The 20,170-nt window shown below is 47.9% G+C and overlaps 1 protein-coding gene across 1 annotated transcript in view; it reads right to left on the reverse strand.

The window, feature by feature from the left end:
* Positions 1-20,170, reverse strand: part of TENM4 (teneurin transmembrane protein 4) — a 742,958-nt gene that overhangs the window by 433,760 nt on the left and 289,028 nt on the right. The window contains exon 6 of the mRNA XM_027083511.1: positions 8,093-8,177. The gene's annotated coding sequence lies outside the window, so the exon portion shown is untranslated. The remainder of the gene's footprint in view (positions 1-8,092; positions 8,178-20,170) is intronic.

Genomic DNA, 20,170 nt, shown 5'->3' on the forward strand with positions numbered 1-20,170 from the left:
GCCCAGCTCTTCCTTGGCTTACATGGTCTTTGCTTCTCTCTGCTTAGCGTCTCACGGCCCCCACAGCCAGGAAGCCCTAGTAGTGAAGGCCCTGACCCTCTGAGCAAGCGGTGCCCAGTTAGATCCCAAAGCTCTGTTTCTGGCCACTGGTTGCTGTGCCAGGCGGAGAGGCTGGCTTGGGAAGCCACAGTTTGTTGGATGACGGTTTGTGGGGAGGCAGCAGGTGGCAGTGGAAAGAGTTTGGAGTCTGACAATCCTGGGTAGGAATTCTGGACCCACTGAACACACTGGCTGTGTGACCACGGACAAGTTTCCTAACTACTCTGGGCACCAGTTTCTGAATCTATAAAATGAGGACGATACCTTCCTTGTATATGAGTGAACACATGCAAAATACTTGGTAGATTTTTGCTCTGAAAAATGAGAATCTAAGAATAGATCAGTGTTTTCCAAACCTTTTATCGTAGAAGAACCACTTTTTACTTCCTCTAAAGAAAAGCTAAAGTAAAATTGTAATGTCTAAAGGAGATAAAGGGTCGCTTCTGCGTTGGTGAGGGGTTAGGGCTCAGGGTCCTGCCAATTTTGCCTCCTTTCCTCCCACTGTGGTGTTGAGGTTCCTCTGGGGAATTTGACTAGTTGATCACGAGGCCCCTTTTAACGGTAGTTAAGAAAAAGAAAGGAAAGAAGGAAGGGAAGAAGGGAGGGAGGGAGAAAGGAAAAGCACAGTCTTGTCTTGCTAACTGGGAAGAGATTAATATTTGTCGAGCACCATTAAGAAGATGAACTTGGGCTTCCCTGGTGGCGCAGTGGTTGAGAGTCCGCCTGCCGATGCAGGAGACGCGGGTTCGTGCCCCGGTCCGGGAAGATCCCACGTGCCGCGGAGCGGCTGGGCCCGTGAGCCATGGCCGCTGAGCCTGCGCGTCCGGACCCTGTGCTCTACAACGGGAGAGGCCACAACAGTGAGAGGGCCGCGTACCGCAAAAAAAAAAAAGAAGATGAACTTCATCCCTACCCTCATTGGCTTATAGTCCAGCAGAGAAGCCAGACCAAGAACAGGTAATTTAAAGATTGAAAAGTGATTTGAAAAGAATCAGGGTGGGGGGCTCAGTGGGAACACAAAGCAGGGGCTCTGATTTAGTTCAGCCATCAGGGAAGCTGGGACCTGGAAGATGAGGAAGATGGTGGCTTGGACTAGCTGGCTGGGGGCAGTACAAGAGAGAAGGGATTGGAGATGGCATCACTAGGACTTGGTGACCGCCCGGACAAGAGGCCATGACAGAGAGCATGCTCTCAAGGAAGACACCCGGGTCTCTGGCCTGTGAGGCAGGTATGATACTGAAAGTAGGGGTGTAAAGCACATGGTTCCACCAGCTCCATCATCCGAATTACACAGGATCCAGCACGGACCCCCAGGCCCACGGCTCACACAACCGTCCACCTTTCCCCAGGGAGGCCAAGCCAGCAGGGACGCTGCCCCCACACCCCACAGAAAGCACTGAGGTCACGAGAACGCTACACGGCCTACAAAACAGCTGTCGGCAGAGCTCTTCTGGAAAGTACAGCAACTGCTTGCGGTAAATTAATAATAGATGTGCTGGACTCCCTCAGAAATATTTACCCAGCCGGAGTGGTTGAAGGCTAGTAACCAGGAGCGGAACCCGAGCCTTACCTCACGCAGCCCCGACGACTGAAAACGCAGAAGCATCAGCCTGGCCCTTCTTGATGCTGGCGGAAGGAAAGCCAATGTGCAGATCACCTCACTCAGAAATATGAGGGCCGCAGCCTGCGGGGAAACGCTGGGGAAGGGAACTCGGATAACGGCCTGGGAGGCAATGAGCGAAAGTAGCCAACAGATGAGGGCTGCTAGCGGTTACGTGGTACTTACTGCATGCCCCTGTCTAAGGCCATGCCTATAGGAGCCCTTAATCCTGGGCGCTAGGAAGCTGGGCACTATTTTTAGGACCATTTTACAGATGGAGGTGATGAGACACAGAAAGGTTAAGGCAACTCGTACAAGGAACTAGCTAGGACGTGATGGAGCTGGGATTCAAGGCAGTCTGGCTCCAGAGCACGTGACCTTAAGCCACTTTGCCTTTGCTGCCTCCTGTTGCCTTTTCCAAAACGGTCAAGAGTGGGGGGCAAGTTTGAGGAAAGAAACCCTACATTCAACTGCCAAAGGCACACTTGCACAGCCCTACTGCTCTGAGTACTTTCTGTCTCCAGCCTCTGCCGAGAACGCCGGGCTCCTTTCACCAGCAAACGCAGTAGCCATTCTTTCATTTATTAATTATTGACCGAGCACCTGCTGGGGGCCAGACCCTGTGCTAGGTTCAGACTGGGCCTTCTAGAGTGGGCACAAAATCTCCCTCTTCTAGGAGGCTCTCCCTGTCCTCTCTCAGGCAGAGCCCACTTCTCCTTCCTCAGAGCTCCCCACCAGCCTTCATGCCATTCTCACCTCCCCACCAGTCCATTCTCTAGGATGGACTTTCCCAGAATCAATTTGGAAAAACAGAGGGATTTGAATAGACATGCAAAAATGTGTTCTGAAGCAAGTAAGTTTGGGAAATATTAGGTAAGCATCCTCCCTGCAGGACTTCTCAGAGCCTTTAGAGTGCTAGAGGCAGTGAGGTCTTCCAAGAGCGAGTCAGTGATACAGTACTTTCCAGATTGCTCAACACGGAAACACTCCTTTTTTTTGTTTTTTCAAACAACATTTTGTGGGGCTGATGTATCATAAAACACTATTTGGGACATTTTGCCCTAGAATAATAACTGCCGTGTCAAATGTTTGGGTTTGACCTGTCAGTCCACTGGCAGGACGACGAGGCCGGGAACTCTGTCTTACTCATCTCTCCAGCTCCTGCCTTCAGCCAGGCCTGGATCAGAAGCGTTCTCTGAAAGTTTTCTTTGCAAATGGCACAGGTGAGTGCTGTAAAACAAAATTCTGGGACTGCACCAACGTTCATACCTGCGTCTGCCTGCATCTCTTAGTCTGTCTCCAAGGCTACAGGCATTTCTTGCTTATGTGAATCTCAGGCGATGTTTCCTCTTCACCCCGGACACTCCCTGTCAGGACACGGAGGCTTTCAGCTGGCCCCCGTCCACCTCTTCTGGATCCTCTCCTACACCACACATTTCCTCAGCCTTGACTCTGTGGAAACTTAGGCCGTTTCCAGAATGCAAGGTGGCTTCTTTCAAATGAGGTTCTCACCTGCTGGCCAGTTCTCAGCAATCTGCCTGTGCAGTTTTTCTTTCTTTGATCCTTAGCTCAAATCTCTTGGCTTCTGTGAAACCTTCTCTGAGACTCCCTCCGGCACCCCATCCCCAGGGTTCAGCTAGATGCCCATGCTGGAGGGGCCTGGGCTGTTACATCGTAAACTGCACCTGTTTCCCTGTGTGGGTAGGGGTGTGTGCTGAGCGAAGATGCCCCATGTGTTCTGTACTTTGGGTCACAGTCAAAAGAGCTGGAAAGCCCCTGATGTTATGTAACCCTCCTCTTTCAGATGGTTCCAGGCTCTGTGCGAGGTTCATACTGAGCCTTTTAAAATCTGCACAACGTTTTCCTCCTCTGTGAAGCTCTGCCTGGCAGAGACAGGGTTACACCCTGCTCCTCTGGTGCCCTCAGGGGCTGGTAGCCCCGTGACCCCTCCCAGGAGAGGTCTGAGGAACAGACTCACAATTTTGTAACAAAATAAAAGCCCAAAGCCAGGACTGACTCATGCTTTGTCGGCTCGTGTTCTCCCAATGTATTTTCTTCACAGTTTTCCAACTTCTACAACCATAAAATTGCCTTGGCATGACAGTTGTTTTACACAAATGAAAGCACGATTGAGTGCCGTGGTGTTTCCGGAGCTCGGAGGGGAGCAGATGAGGCAGAAGAAGCAGGAAGGAGGAGGCAGGGGACGTGGGGAGCTAGAGCCAGGCCCCTGCAGAGGCGGCTGGGTCTCCGACTCTACCTGTCTGCGGTGGGAAAACAACGCTCCCCTTGGACTGAAAGCACGGGGCCGCCTCCCAGAGACTAGGGTGCCAGACGGAGCCTGCTCAGCCGAATTCGCCATTCCACCGATTGGCCGTGGCAACGGGAGACACGGCTTCGGCAGAAGGAGACCTAGAGTCAGTCTTCTCCCCCCGCCCTGCTTTCCTCCTAGCTCTGCACTTGATTCCCTTTTCTCTGGGTCTTAGATTCCTCATCTTAAAATGAGAGGGTTAGACGCCATCAGTGGCTCTCCATGTTTTGGCCTGTGACTCCCAGGAGGGAGGACATTGGACGTCTCAGCTCAGCCTAGACACACATACAGTTCCCACATGTAACTTAAGTTTCCCTCTACAGTGCTTACTCTTACTACCTGCTGCATTTTCTACTCTTTTCTATTCATTTATAAATCATAATTTATACATTCATTTTGTCAACTTTTATTGAAGCAAAATGTAAGTCTCATAGGTGTGCATGTCATAAATAAAGTGCTGGATAAGCTCTCACAAATTGAAAATACCCATGTAACCAGCGCTCAGATCAAAAGACAGAGCATTACCCATACCTTGAAAGCCTCCACTGCGCCCTCCCATTTACCAGCCCCTCCCCCAAGGATAACTGCTCTCCCCACTTCTAACAACACAGCTCAGTGTGTCTGTTTTTGTACTTCACACACATGTAGTCATAAAGTTTCTCTGTGCCTGGCTTTTTCCTTCAACACTGTATTTGTGAGGGCCATTCATACTGCTGGGGGCAACATTCCATTGTGGGGCGGTATCACCATTTATCCATGCCGTTGCCGATGGTCATGTTTTAGGGTGGACACGCGTATACACATCTCATGAGTGCATCTAAGGATGGAGTGGCTAGTATGCATATGTCCCACTTTAGTTGATACTTCCAGACAGTTTTCCAAAGTCATCATAGCAAATTATACTTCAGACAGAGACGTGTGAGGGTTCTAGTTGCTTCACATCCTTGCCAACGCTAGGTATTGTCTCTCTTTTTTCATTTTAGCCTTTCTTATGGGTGTATAGTGGTATTTCATTGCTGGTTTAATCTGTAATTCCCTGATAACGCTTTCGTATGCTTATTAGTTATTTGGATATCCTCATTTGTGAAGTATCTGTTTGAAATATCTTTTGCTTACTTTTCTATTAGGTTACTCGTCTTTTCCTTACGTATTTGTAGGAGTTTCCTCTTTTCCTCCTACTATACAAGTTGACCCTTGAACAACATGGGTTTGGATTGCACGGGTCCACTTAGACACAGATTTTTTTCTATAGTAAATACTACAGGGCTACACTGTCCATGGTTGTTTGAATCTGCAGGTGCAGAACCTGGGATACTGACAAACTGTGTATGTGGAGGGCCCACTATAAACTGTACTTGGATTTTCGACTGCACAGAGGGCTGGTGCCCCAAGCCCTGCATGTTCGAGGGTCAGCTGTATGTATTTTGGATATGAGACCTGTGTTGAACACAATATAAATACCGTCACTCACTCTATGGGCTACTGGATCACTTTGCTTCACCTTAATGCATGGTGATCTTGAACCACCAAATTAAATTCATGACCCACTAACGGGTCACAACCCACAATTCGAAAAACACTATAATACACGATTATATAGTTTTCCCCGGATCTGGAAACCTCGAAATGGGCACCTCTGGCCAGTGGCATCCACTGCAGTGTTAGCCTGGGGCAGCACCCTGCTATGAAGAGCCAGTAGCTGTCTGGAGAACAAAGGCCATGACATTAGCTATAATAATTAAAAAAAAGAAAAAATCCTTGTTCCACACCTTCACTGACAACACAGTTCCCAGTCCTCCTGAATTTAAGATTTATCAGCCCCACAGCCAGATTGAGGGAGGGGATTGGGAAGGATGGCCGAGGTGTGGAAACACCTCTGGAAGGAGCCTTTGCAACAGGGCTGAAGGGTGTGCTCTTCTCCATTCAGCCAGGCGCCTGGGCCCTCAGGGTAGGGTCCTTTCAGCCAACAGGTCAAGAAGACTTCCCTAAACTCTGACAAATGCCATTAACCACAGGAGAAGGGCACTCACACATCCTGGACGCCTTCTCAGTGTGAAGGCTACCTTCTATGCAGTTCCCTCCCAGTTCCCCAGAGTAGCCCTGCCCACACCCTTTAACCTCCATAAAGGCAGGAGCTGGGGCACTCTTGGAAAAACGCGGCCAAGGTCACACGGCCAGTCAGTTATAGAGCGAAGCTGACTGACCCACACCCTGTGCTTTCATTCCTATGTCACACTCTCTCCAGGCCGCCAGTCACCGTGCAGAGTGATGACCACATCCAAAGATTCTCTCACGCATGCACACACACGTGCACACACAAACTCACACACATGAGCAGACACACACAGGCGTGCGTGTGCACACACACAGACATGTGCATGCATTCACACACATGCTGTTCTGCTCAGGAATCCGTGGGCTGGACCCTACTGCTTCATTACACATGGGGTTTCCCCCTCTCCTGATTTCCAAAGTACTGAAATATCTCATAATACATAAATAATACAAACGTACATATATGTGGAGGGTACTCTACAGTTTGTAAATCCCTTTCACACTCAGTCTCTCATCTCAACCTCACAACCAGCCTTCTGAACATATACGGATATATGATGATTCTCAAGCCCCCCAGGTCTACTGGGGGTCTAAGGACCTTCCTTCTGGGGACACCAATCCTTACTATCCAGGACTGGGGCAGTGGCAGCAGCCAGAGATTGGCAGAATCTATGCAGCCCCTCAGATCCTCCTTAAAAATTTCCCTTTTAACTGTACATTCCGCAGCAACCAATCTTTCCTTGTCTGATTCTGAGTTTCAATTTCATGAACTTTCCAGAGTTGGGCTTGTGTTTGCATGAGACTTTTTGGGATGTGGCCACTCCTCCCCCATCCCTAACAAGCACACCCACATATTCACGCTTCTCTCTTCACCACCTGCTGTCTTCTCCTCCAGCTGGAGGTAAGGAGCCCCATCACTACTTATGCAGCTACTAGGGGCTATCATTTATTCAACACTTCCTACACACCAGGTACCAAGCGCTTTATGTACATTATCCCAGCACACCTCACACGAATCCCTTGCCACATGTATTAATATCCTTACTTCACAAACGAGGAAATAGATGCTCAGAGAGAAGTGACAGTCTAGGGTCACATAGCAAGTGATAGGGCTGGGATTGTACCCACATCCCACTGATCCCCAAGTCCTGGCCCATTCCAGTGCCCGGGACAGAGGGAAGCAGCTACTTCTTTACTCTGAGTCAGCAAAACTATCCACATGGAGGTGGGCAGCATCTTAGGACCACCTTGTCCTACCCTCCTGTTTTCTCCAAGCTCAGGGAGATGAAGGGACTTTCCCGAGAGCATCGTCAGAGCAGAACTGGGACTGGAACCCAGGTCTGGTCCTTGGGTTTATCTTCCTCTGATTCTCACGCATCTCCTGGGACAAAGGACACTGGTAGAGCACTGTCTGTGTTCCAGGCGATGCCTCATTTTGAGGAGACATTTACAGTGTTGGAAAGAAGACGACCAGGGAAGGAATTGCTCTTAAAACCAAATTATGAGGGACAAAGAATAAAAAAAGATCTCAAGGAAGGGCATGATCTTTTGTCTTCAAACATTTTGAGGACTGTGTAGTGAAAAAGAGTCTTGGCAAGATGTGAGGAGAAGTGGATACACTGGATGTCAAATCCAGATTTTTTAAATAAAAATCATAAATGGGGGAGATAACCAGCTCCTCATTAGTCCCTGGAGTTTTCCAAGCATAGACCAAATCTATCTATCTGTCTGTCTATCCATCTATCATCTATCTATCTGTCTACCTACCTACCAAAGACCCACATCTCTAAGAACCATTCATCTCTAAGATTCCACAAGCCTTGGAAATGTACTAAAATCGTACAGGGAAGCCAAGCAGTAATGCTGTACTCCCTGCTCATTGTTTTTAGGGCAAAAATTTCTTATAAAATAAATGAATATAAAATCTACCTATTAACATATACTTAACGTGTAGAATAAAAAAGCACCCATATCATTAACTTAAATCATGAATACTCTCTGAAGTGTAAAAAAAAAAAAAATCGACTCACTTTTCTTTAAATCTTCTTAACAGGGTCTAAGAATAATCCTTGAAGTATGCAATTTTAATTTGGACACATGGTAATTTCAGTCTACCTGTTGAAAGAGACAAGAGAGAAATCAGTCATGTTTGAGGAGGTTGCTCTTCTGACAAACAGCAGAGGAGGTTTAGGCAGCTTGAGGGGCGGGGGGTGGGCAGCAGCGGCAGCTTGGGCCCCAGGCTGAAGACTGGTTTTGGAACACTCAGAGGAAAGGCGACTAAGGTAGCGATCCCAGTGCCTGGCACATAGCAAATGCTCAATAAATATTTAATGAGTGAATGAGGGGAAGGACAGATGAATAAACGAGTGTGCTTTATCATCAACATTTGATACAGGGAGTTACCCTATAGGTTCAGCTCTTTGACCCTTAGGGAGAAACAATTTCCAGGCACTGGGCATATTTATGGAAAACAGCACAGAGAAAGGCTCATGGTGTAGTGGAGAGAGTGAGGGCTTTGGAAGCAGCCATATCTATGTTTGAATCCCGGCTCTACCACTTATAACTGTGCAACCTTGAGCTGTCTTGTTTATTTATGTTTACTATTGCTTTTATTTTTTTAAACATCTTTATTGGAGTAGAATTGCTTTACATTGTAGTGTTAGTTGCTGCTGTATAACAAGGTGAATCAGCCATACCTATCCTATATCCCCATATGCCCTCCCTCTTGCATCTCCCTCCCCCCCTCCCTTACTATTGTTCTTAAATTGGATACTTAGCCCATTTGTTAATTTCCAGCCCTTCTTCTTTCCCAAACATTTCCCTTTTGCTGTCTTAGCTACATTCCACAACTTCGATATTTGATTTCTCTTATCATTCATTTATAATATTTTATAATTTCTATTAGCATTTCTTTTTTGACTCACGAGTTAGTTAGAAGTGTTTTTGTGAATATCTCTCAATGCATTTTTTCCCCAAACTCCTAACTTATCCCTCCCCCTCAACGTACTTTTTTTTTAAAACTCATCTTTCTGTTATTGATTTCTAGCTTATAACTGTCCTGTGGCAGGAGAATGTGGTTTGCAGGATACTGATTCTGTGAAACTTGCTGAGACACATTTTATAGCCTAGGATTTAGTCAATTGTTGTGAATATTCCATGTGTACTTGGAAAGAACGTGTATCCTCTAGTCACTGGGTGCAATCTCGGGTTACTTTTTCTACGCCTCCCTGCCCCTCCATTTCCTTATCTGTAAAAAGGTACCTGAGCAATACACACTAGTTCCCTCCTGCCATTTAGAATTACAACACTTACTGACGAAGAGGCTGTGCAGATAAAAACAGAGAGAGTGCATAAGAAAGACAGCTGGATGCACCATGTCTTGCTTATAACAATGTTAATAAGAATACCTAGATTTATAAAGCATTTGAAAGCTTCCAAATGATGACCACATCTGCCATTTGATTTCTTCCTCTTGACGAGCCTGTGAGGCGCCACCCACATGGGTGGAGGTGAGGACCGACATGGAGAAGGACACGCACCAGCTGCTGTGGCTCTTCACTCAGCCCTCCACGCCAGAACCCCAAGGGTCCCTCCTTGACTCCCCTCCCCCTCACTCCTTACATCCACTCAGGTCAGCTTACTTACTGTCTCTCGAATCCGTCAACTTATCACCCTCAATGCCGACATCATTTCTTACCTGCTTTATTCCAACAGATCATTAAATTCCTACTGTTATTAAAATGCAACTACAAGAAATACATCCAGACAAAATCTTCTTGGCAGGCATAGCTCCCAGTGGGACTAGGGTAAGTGTTGGGTGATGGGTGCCGGAATATCAGAATCGTGAAGGGGACAGTGATGTTATGTCTATCAAATGAAGGCATGGGTTTAAAAAGGTACGAAAATAACTGAGTTCAAATAGTCTTCGTCTAACTAAGCCCTTCCCGTGACCCTGTCCCCATCCCAGTCCAAGTTCTTTTTCTCCTTCTCTGAGAGAATTCCTGAAAGAGTCATCTAAACCACTTCCTGCACACCCGCGCACCCCACAAATCATTGTGGTGGGGCTCCACCTCCAGAATGTTCTCTTTAAGATCATAATGATGTTGTCACTGCAAATTCCAGAGACTTCTCAGTCTGCAGTGGCCTCCCTGGGTCATCCGCCAGCAGGATCACCTTCTCCTCTAGAAACAATCCTGCCTTGGCATCTACCATACCAGTTTCTTCTGATTCTCCTTTTCCTGCAAGGACTTTCTCTGCCTTTTTTGCTAGTTCTTTTTTCTTTGCCTCACCTTTACATGTGAAAGAGTAAGGAGCCCCCTCTTCCTTAAATTCTGTGGTTTAAACTGGCATTTTCATAATTTGTTTTTTGTTGACCTAAAATTGGTACGTAACATTATATCTTTCATAATTTAATTAGAATGGTTTCAATAAAATAAGAACCATACGCTACTATTTATTAAGTGCATATTAAGTGCATGCCAATCACTGTGCTAAACATTATTTCACTTAATCTTCACAGTAACCACCTGGGGTAGTTATTATTAATGCTCCTTTTTTACAGATGAGGAAGGAGAAGCTAAGAAAAGAAATGCAATTTGCCCAGGATCACTCAGCTACTATGTGGCGGAGCTGGGATTCAAAACACCATCTGTCTAATTCAAAGCTTGTGCTCTCAGCTACTACATTTACTCATCCTCCCTTCCTATGCCCTGGCCTCTGCAACTCGCCATTCTCCCACAATGTCACGCATTTTCATGCTTCCAGTTTGCCTCCCTCAGGATGGAAGACCTTTATCTGCGCTGTGAGCTGAGAAAATTCATTGTTCAAGGCTCAGCTCCAATGTCCTCTTCCCATAAAACTACCCACAAGCCCAGCCAGTTTAATTGCTTCCACCTCTTTCCTGTGGCAGCACCACAATGATACCAAACCATCCATTCATCCATCTGACCACGCATCCATCTATCCACCCAAGAATCACACAAATACGGTGGAAGTTTGTTTATCCAGAAGCATCTAAACACAGGAATTTTTTGTGCTCACACTTTGGAAAAAAATATGTCATCCTTCTGTCAAAACTGAAGAAAATTTGCTGGAGGTCACGGCGTCTGGGGAAGAAATGTGCTCTGCTAGGCATTTGGGAATGCTGACTGGTCAGGGACAGCCATCCCTGCGATCTGCCCAGCGTGGTTTCCAAGGTTACCAAAGCAGGTCTGTGCAATTTCCCTTACCCAATCCCTACATTTCTAAATCCTATTTATACATCCAACCTGGCTCAAATACCCCTTCATCCTCAAAGCCTTCCCTGATTCTCCTCCCCCGTTAGGCACGAATGAACCTGGACCCCCACCAGAATGAGTCTGTGACATCTCCGATGACATTCAGCACTTTTATGGCTAATACTGCAGTTCCAAAAAGCACTTCAACATATTCATTTCACGCTTTACCTCCCCTGCTGGTCTCCTTGGAGCTCGGAACTGCACCCACTTCACCTTCATGATGTTTTCAGAACCAAGCCCAGTGCCTGACACACAGATAATCATGAACGATTGGCTGACTGAAACGGATGACGTTGGCCTTGAATGGGGGAGGCCATCCAAAAAGCACTCACATGCAAGCACCTAGCACTGGAGGATGCACACAGCTGGTGCAAAATACATATAAAATCCTTCCGTCTCTCTCCACCCCCAAACAATAAGGATCAGAAAAGAGGGACCATGCATCCACTCAGCCCGAGGTTTCTGAAGGCCTGTGTCCCACGGTTCACAACATGTTGGGGTGGTGGCTTTTGACATTCTCCAGGATGGACTAGGCAGGCAAAGACCACGTCTGAACACATTCTAGTTTCCATAGTTAGGAAATGAGAGTTAGAGCTTAAAGTTAGACAGGGCTTCAAGATCAGCTACTACATCCACCTGCTGTACAGAGGAGGGCTGGGGAGGTTAAATGGCTCCATCCAAGTCACAGGGCAGGAAGGACTGTGCAGACGCATTTTCCCTGTCCCCTCCCCGACTTGCAAATGAAGCCTCTAGGAAACTGAGTGCTCTCTGAATGGCTAAAAATAAACTCCCAGAAACTTCATCTAGATCTATCACGGCTGCAGTTTACAGCGTCTAGAACTTCAGCATGGTGTAATTAGCAAATGGATTACAATAATTTATTTTTGGTTTGAAAGCTCGAATGAACACGACCTTCCAGTGCAATGTTAAAATAAGAGGCGGGGAGCCAGCCGCATTCCTCTGGCCCCTTTCCGATGCCACAGTTTGGATGCTGGCTGACATCCATCTACTGATGTCTGATGGATGTGCCCCAGAGAAAGGACTGTAACTCTGAGCTCTGGGCTTCCAGAATACAGCACCCCCCAACCCTGCCCCACGAAGGGTCCATGCTCATTTTTCCAGTGATCAGGATGATGTCCTAAATCATCTCTCCAATGAGCTGGAAAACCCAAGGGCAGGGAATGTTTGTTGAGATGTTTGTTGAGTAGGCAGTATCAAAGGCTGGACCCAAAGGGACATGGTCATGCAGCTAAAAGGAGACTGGTGTAGGGTCAGAGGGGAACTGTGTTTGGGTTTTGTTTCACGTGTGCCATGCATAACAGCCACTCAAGTCTCTTTTATGAAATGTTGACAAATAAGTAACTTCCTCACAAGATTATCATGGGGATTAAATGAAAAAAAAATGTATCAAAAGGGTTTTGTAAGTCAATACTGGTGATTCTTTTTGAGTGAATACATTTCCAGAGTAGCTCTTTCTGATGAGGGCTCTTCCTGACCAAAGCACTACGGCATGCTGTAGTAGGGCGCCAGGGGTGGGCAGCAGAAAACCTAGAAAGTTGTCTTCTTCAGCTTCCCTCTGCAGAATCCAGGCAGAGGCCAGTCCGTTCACTTCCCGCAAGATCTCCCGGCAGCACACTGTGATGCTAGGAAACAGGGATCCTGCTGTGGGCAAGGAACGTGAACCACCTTCTCCTTTCTCACGCACTGCGCCAAACACCCTCCAGAACACACGCTGACACGGAAGGTGAGGATGGTGGCCAGGCGGTATGCAAAACCAAAGCAATGCTTACACCCTCCCGTTGAAGGCGGGGGAATGGGCGTTCAGTGGGCATCGACCACATGCCACAGGCACAGTGCTGGCCCCTTTCACTTCTGCAGGGGAGCAAAACTTGCCCCTCACCCCACCACGACAAATGTCTCTCTGGTATGCCAATTATTTTGAACTGAAAACATTCAAGGCCCAAAAAACTCAGGAAGAAACTTTGGCCTTCTCCCTAATTGCCTAAAAAATTTAGATAGAGGGCTTGTTCCCAAAATAGAGCTATCACCAGAGACATCTGCAAAGAATATGGACTACGTGTGGTAGGGGAAACAGGGCCTAGGGATCAGAGTCTACTCTGTGGCCCACTGTCTATTTGCATGGACCAGCAAACATTTATTTACCAAACATTTGTTTTTCCATCTCCATGTCAATTGCCTTCCCCCCACCGCTTCGAAGTCCCAAACTACTACCCCCAACATTCTCTTTTGTCTTGAGCTGAAGATGGTATTTAAGGTGAGGGCTTCAGCCATTTTGGGGTCTCGCCCATGTACACGTTACTACGCTTTTGATTTTCTCCTGTTAATCTGTCTCCTGTCAATTTAATTCTCAGATCAGCCAGAAGATCCTGGCTAGTAAAGTAGAGGAAAATCTTTTCCTCCCCGACCCTTCCCAGCTCCTCTCACACCCTGCGAGGTGACCCCCATCACAGTGTCACATGGCACCTTGGTTTACACCGTGTAAGGCCCGTGAAGTCTCCTCTCCCCTCTGCCTCTCCAACCAGCCCCCTGAGCAGGCAGACCCTCAGCCTCACGCTTGCAATTCTTAGGGATCGTTCTGGGGGAACCTCAGAGTTCTGATCAGTTAGGCTGGGACAAGAACCCCAATTTGCCTGCTTCACCAGACTGCTGTCAGACAAAAGAGGGTGAGTGTGAAAAACTTTGGAAACTGTGCCAAACACTGAAGGATCTGTCACTCTCGTTCAAGACCCTCAAGAGCTGCCTATTGCCCTTCACTGAACATGAAATTTTGTTTCTGTTCCCAACTCACAGAATGATTCGTCAACTCTTACCTTCTTGTCTGTACCCCTTGTTTCCTTGGCTCTGTGCAAACCAGCCATCTTTCGGGCCATTATACTCAGGGAGCAAATGCTGTTTCCTCTCCCAGAAGTCACCTCCCCCATTTAGGTCTCAGCTTAGACTGGGAGTCGCTTCCTGGGGCAACTTTCTCTGCTACATGTTCTTCAGGGCACTTGTACTTCTTTGAATGACAGTTGATGGATGTGTTCCTCCCCAGCTAGAACGAGGCAGGGCCCACTTTTGTCTTGTTACCAAGATGTCCTCGAGGGGTGTCTTCAGCCACTCAGTTTGTCTGTTTTGTTCACGGATGTACCCCTAGCATCTGGAGCCTGCGTGGCAGTCAGTGCTCAATAAATACTTATTGGATGAATGCACGTATAGAGGTTGGTTAGAGAGGGTGTATGGCAGGAGGTTAAAATCATGGCCTCTGGAGACAGAACACTCAGTGTGACCTTGGCTCTCCACTCAGAGCTGTGCTACTCTGGGAAGTGACTTCATGTCTCTGTGCCTCAGTTTCTTCAAAAAGGAATCATAGTTGTGCCTACCTCCTAGAATGGTGGTGAGGATTAAATAATATATTGAAGGTTCCTGGAGCAAGGCCAGGCAGGTGGTTGGTACTAGTTAAGTGTGGCTATCCCTTCTTATCAAGATCATTCCTCATCCTCTTGCCCTGACTCAGCTCACATCCCTCCTCTTCTCTGAAGCTGGTCCAGCTTGGCCCTCCTGCTAGCTCTCAGGGCTTTTCTCTGCACTGGGGACCCTTCCACACAGTTTGCTATCCCAGAGATAACAAACTTGTCTCCCCCGAGAGACCACAGCAGCCCAGAGGAAGGTCTAGAGAGGTAAGCCAGGGGGGACTCGGAAGAGGGAGAGAGCCAGACGATCTGGGTGAACAGAGGGGGCCTCATGGAGGGGGCGGGGTCTTTTCGTGGCAACCACTTGAGTCCACTTGGAGATTCCGCCCCAAAACGTGTTTCTGGGGGCAAAGCTTCCGGCCTGAGTACCTGCGTCATGAGCTAAAAAAAAATGCCTTTTTCTTTTTTTTTGGAGTGAAATAAATGGTTAGCCATTAAGATGTAAAATGCAGCTGTCACAGTCCACAGAACAACAGACAGGTTAATATGGGTGCTTAAGAATGCTATTTCCTCACATTAACTTCACAGCAAGAGCAACCTATCCAGATAGACTCCAGAGCACTTTGGAAACCTGCTGTTTTTTTCCTTTAATAATATTTGGTGTTTAAATAAAAGCGGGTGTTTGTTTCCAAGGGGAGTTCGCTAGCTCGCCTCCCTCCCCCGCTCCTTGCCCCCTTCTCCTCTTCCCCCCTTCCTACTCTAAGAACATCTTGGCCTTAGATTTCTCCCTGAAATTTGGGACATAGCATGCAGAGGTGCATCTGGGGCATATGTGGGTTTCTGAACTTGCCTCCTGACTGGGTTCGCTGGCTCCCATCACTCTTTTCCATCCACCACCTCCCCACTCCTCCCAGCCAATCCATCCGACCTACATGGAGCCTACCAGGGGACTAATTGAACTTCAAAAATGTTTACTTTTTTTTTTTTTTTTTTCTGGTACGCGGGCCTCTCACTGTTGTGGCCTCTCCCGTTGTGGAGCACAGGCTCCGGACACACAGGCTCAGCGGCCACGGCTCATGGGCCCAGCCGCTCCGCGGCATGTGGGATCTTCCCAGACCAGGGCACGAACCCGCGTCCCCTGCATCGGCAGGCGGACTGTCAACCACTGCGCCACCAGGGAAGCCCCCCAAAATGTTTACATTTTTAAAATGGTTTTAAGATATTCCCCACAAAGAGGTGAGATTCAGTTCCATGAGAAGTGCAAACAACCGTGACTCACTCTCCTGGCAGGAAGGAGGCTGGCCCACGGCACACACCCGCCCAGAATAAAGGCCGGCCGGGTGGTATTCAATCGATGCACAGGCTCCAGAGGGATGCGGCTGGAGCTCTGGCTGCACTTGACCGGCAGCTTGGGGAGGTGACGTTTCGAGTCTGCCCTGCCTGCCGGGCCAGCACCCCGGCCCCATTCTCAAAGTGCTGTGTGTAAGGGGGTTATTCCCCAGGTGCTCATCAGCATGGACGACTCAGTACCCAGCTCCCCTCTGGCTATTGTTCCTGTGTGGGTGACACACACCCCTCAGGGAATCCTGGAGAGGGGAGAGGTGTAGGATGTGTTTCCAGCATTGTCAGAAATTACCAGCAGATCCTCAAACGGGCAAGGCTCTCTCGGGCCTCAAGCACTTTGTACATACTATTTCCTATGTCTCTGTCACCTCATCTTCTCCTAATTCCTTCTTGTCCTTGAAGGCTCAGCTGAAGGTCACCTCCTCCTGGAAGCCTCCCTCACCCTCTGGCTAGATCAGGGGCCCATGTTTTGAGCTTCCACAGGCCCTGGGCTTCCCCTGCTGGCACGATTCTCACTTTGGTGAAATTATTTGCTTATTTCACTGTCTCCAATGAGTAACTCCAGTGAACGCTTACCAGGGCAAGGAGCTTTGGGTACAAAAAAATAATAATCAGTATATTGATTAATCTATGCATCAACTTTGTGCCTTGCTCCAGGGAGAATTTAAGGCAGCACAAAAATGAAAAATGCCCCTGAGAAGCTTAGAGTCGGGTAGAATGGCAGACACATAAGCATTAAAAAAAAATATTATATGACAGGAGCTGAGATGATGTGATGTGGGTGGAGGCCTGGGGTGGGGCTGGGGGAGTCTCCCCTCTGGTCTCCCCCGGAACCTAGCACAGAATCTGACACGTGGAGGTGCTCAGTGAGTGTCTGGGGGGTGAATGAGATGAATAGAAGGCAGGACCTGCAGGGGCCTTAGAGATCACTCATGTCGATGAGGAAAACTGAGGTCAGAGAGAGGAGATGCGGGGGAAGCCTCCCAGTTCTTGAAAGCACAGGAAACAGAACTCGGGCCTCTAGAACTTTGGTAATTCTAGATCCCGTTGGAAATGGAAATTGCAGAAGGCGAAGCCACCTCCCCTCCCTGAGCCTCAGTTTTCTCATCCACAAAAGCAGACGGTTAAAGTAGATCATTCTTGAAGGCTGTTCCTGCTTGTAAATCCCGTGAGACTGAGGTTACAAAAGAAAAAAAAAAAAGAAAAAGTGCTGAGGAGTAAACAGACCACTGTTCATGTGATGTCACCTTATCTGTCTTAATTCTGACACAAATTCAAGAACCTACTAACATTTCTTAAAAATACATGTACTAAGTGTTAACTGTGTGCCAGGTGCCGACCTGAGCACAACCAGAGGGCACCCAGAGACCAACACTTTCCCCTGGACCTGCTCCCATGTGCAGGTCTCTAAAGCCCTGGGCTGCCCCCAAACAACCTGCTCTATAACTCGGAGTAAACTTCTCCATCTTCCTTTCTCTCCCTTCCTTTGTTTTCTCCTTCTTTCATACCTTCATTCATTTATGCATTCAACAAATGCTCACCAAGCACCTGACCCAGGACCTGCCTTCTTAATGAGGCAGGCCCCCCTTCCTGGTACTGAGTCACGCAGTTTTTAGAGCTGTGGACGTCACCAACATTCATTGTCCTTCCAATCCTCCACGATTCTGTTCATGCAGTGTGTCTGCCTGGACTCTATCAAACTTCTAACCCCCTTCCAAGGTTTAGTCCACAAGCCACCTAACCCTGTGACACCTTCCCCGACCTCCTCCTGCTGGGGTCGCACAGCCCCCTGCTTTCTACCATGATTCCACCATATTGCACTGGTGGCTCCACTGCTCTGAACTCCATGAGGCCCTGGCCGGTGTACTTTCATCACTGTATCCATGGCAGTGCGCACCCAGCAAGTGCTGGAGAAAGCCTGGCTGAAATGAACTGCTGTCAAAACTTCCTGACCAGCACGTTCTAACTCACCCAGACTCAGAGGAAAAGACAGAAGGGCATCTGTCTTACTACCTGTCCTGCCAGAAAACCCAACATTATCTCGCTCAGCAGCTTCCCTCTGCTCTCAGAGACTATTCTCAGCTTATAGGGGACCCAGGGACTCTGCTCCCTGCACCCTGACAGTGTGCACCTGTATCCTCTGACCCCCTTTCTGATTCCTTCTCAAGACTTTCTGTGAATTTGCTGGGAAATGAGCGTACCTGATCCAAAGAAAATCAACCTTTGAAACATTTTCACGAATAAAAAGTCCCTCTAGAACCTTAAGCTTTTCTGGCTGCACCAGAATTTTGCTAAGGTTCTTTAAGAAAGAGAGGATCGTTTCCCCCTACCAAGTATATTCACAGCAGCTAAAGCATGGGTGGTGGTGAGCGCTGCAGATGGACACCCCTTGGTATGAGACACCCAGGGTATGAGCCCTGGCTCTGCCATGCTAGCCCTGTCCTTGGACCTCCACCTAGACCAGACTCCAGTCTTGCCCCACAATTCCAGTCTTGCTGCCGGGAAAAGAAGGGTAATTCAACGGCTGGCTCACTCATGCATGGACTCAATCACTCATTCATCTCTTTACTTAATTACTCATTCACAATTATTCTCTCATTCACTCATGTTCATTTTCTCCAATGTTTACTTATACAGTTACTCAAAATCACACACATTCATTCATTCGTTCATTTACTCATGGACTTCTTCAATTTATTTACTCATTCACTCATTCATTCATTTAGTCACTTACTTATTTCTTCATTTGCTCATTAGCTCACTCATTCGTTCACCCTTTCATTCATTCTCTCCTTTATGCACTCACTGCCTTTTCCATGCAGTCACTCCCTCAGCCCCTCACTCGCCACCTGCACTTATTCCTCCCTATTTCCCAGCACAGCTTCCTTCCAGGAAGCGGAGCCTCCGTCACGGCTGGGTCCATTAGTCCCCGCTCCCAGAACATTCTCTTCCATTTTAACAACCAGCTTGCTGAACTGTGCAGGCATGTGTCCTGGTGTGCAGAAGATATGCTTTCCACTCAGGAACAGATGTTCCTGTAATTACCGTTTTGTCTTTCACCCTCTAATGCCAGAAAATTCTACAAGCTCCTCCAGCATGCAGGAAGTCATCCACTCAGCATGGTCAGGGCCTGCAGCGCCAGTGGGTTCAGATTCTAGGACACAGGAGATTCCCGCAGTCAGAGATGCAGGAAAATGGGAGAGCCTCCCTACTCCCGGGATCTGTAACCTGGGGTCCAGCGATGTGCTGGAGAGGAGGGCAGGCCCAGAGAGCAGCAGATCTTGTGAGCCAGGTTAAGAAGTGTGAGAAGGAGTGTGAAAAGAAGTGGACTGTCTTAGGATTATGGAGTCATGATCAGTCTGTGCTTGGGTTACTGTGAGGACTGGTGACATGGTCAGTGGAAAATGCAGAGGTTTATTGGCACAGGGCCAGTGAGAAGAAGTTATCAGCAATGTCATGGCAGAAGATCGAAATCATAATTAGCTGAACTACCTACCAAGTGCCAGGGACTTCCCATACTCGATGTTAGCATCCCTCGATAATCCAGCTCCCTGTCTTTCTTTTAGAAATAGAATCCTCTGAGTTTTAGCCGGTCACATGACCTCTCAGCCAAAGACTAGATTTCCCAGATTCCCTTGCAGCCAGGTGTGACTGGCTAAGTTCTGGGTGTGAGCAGAGGTGTTATATGCAACTTCTTGGTTGTGCCCTTAGAAGGAAGCTGGGTGCCCTCCGCTTCCAATTTCACCATGTGCCAGCTTAAGCATGGCCCTCTCTAGTGAGCCAACTTTGCCTTTGGAATGGAGGGCATATCCTAGGGCACGGCAGAGCCCCAGACAGAGAAGCCTCAGTCCCCACAGCATCTTGTGAAGAACTTCTCTGTCCCCCACGCTGAGATTTTATGTGCAAGAGAAACAAGCTTCTGTTATGCTTTGGATCCTGTTGTTTTGATCTCTGTTAAAGCAGCCAAGCTAGTATCTACTAATACCAGAGGAATCTTCTGCATCGTGTTTCCTTATGGAAACACTCTTGGCTTCTCCCACTCCTTCACTTAATTCTCTCTGTTGTGGTTGAATAG

The sequence above is a fragment of the Aethalodelphis obliquidens genome, unplaced genomic scaffold (assembly GCF_003676395.1).
Source record: "Aethalodelphis obliquidens isolate GAN/ISIS:26980383/991018 unplaced genomic scaffold, ASM367639v1 scaffold50, whole genome shotgun sequence".
In the NCBI taxonomy this organism is placed as follows: Eukaryota; Metazoa; Chordata; class Mammalia; order Artiodactyla; family Delphinidae; genus Aethalodelphis; species Aethalodelphis obliquidens.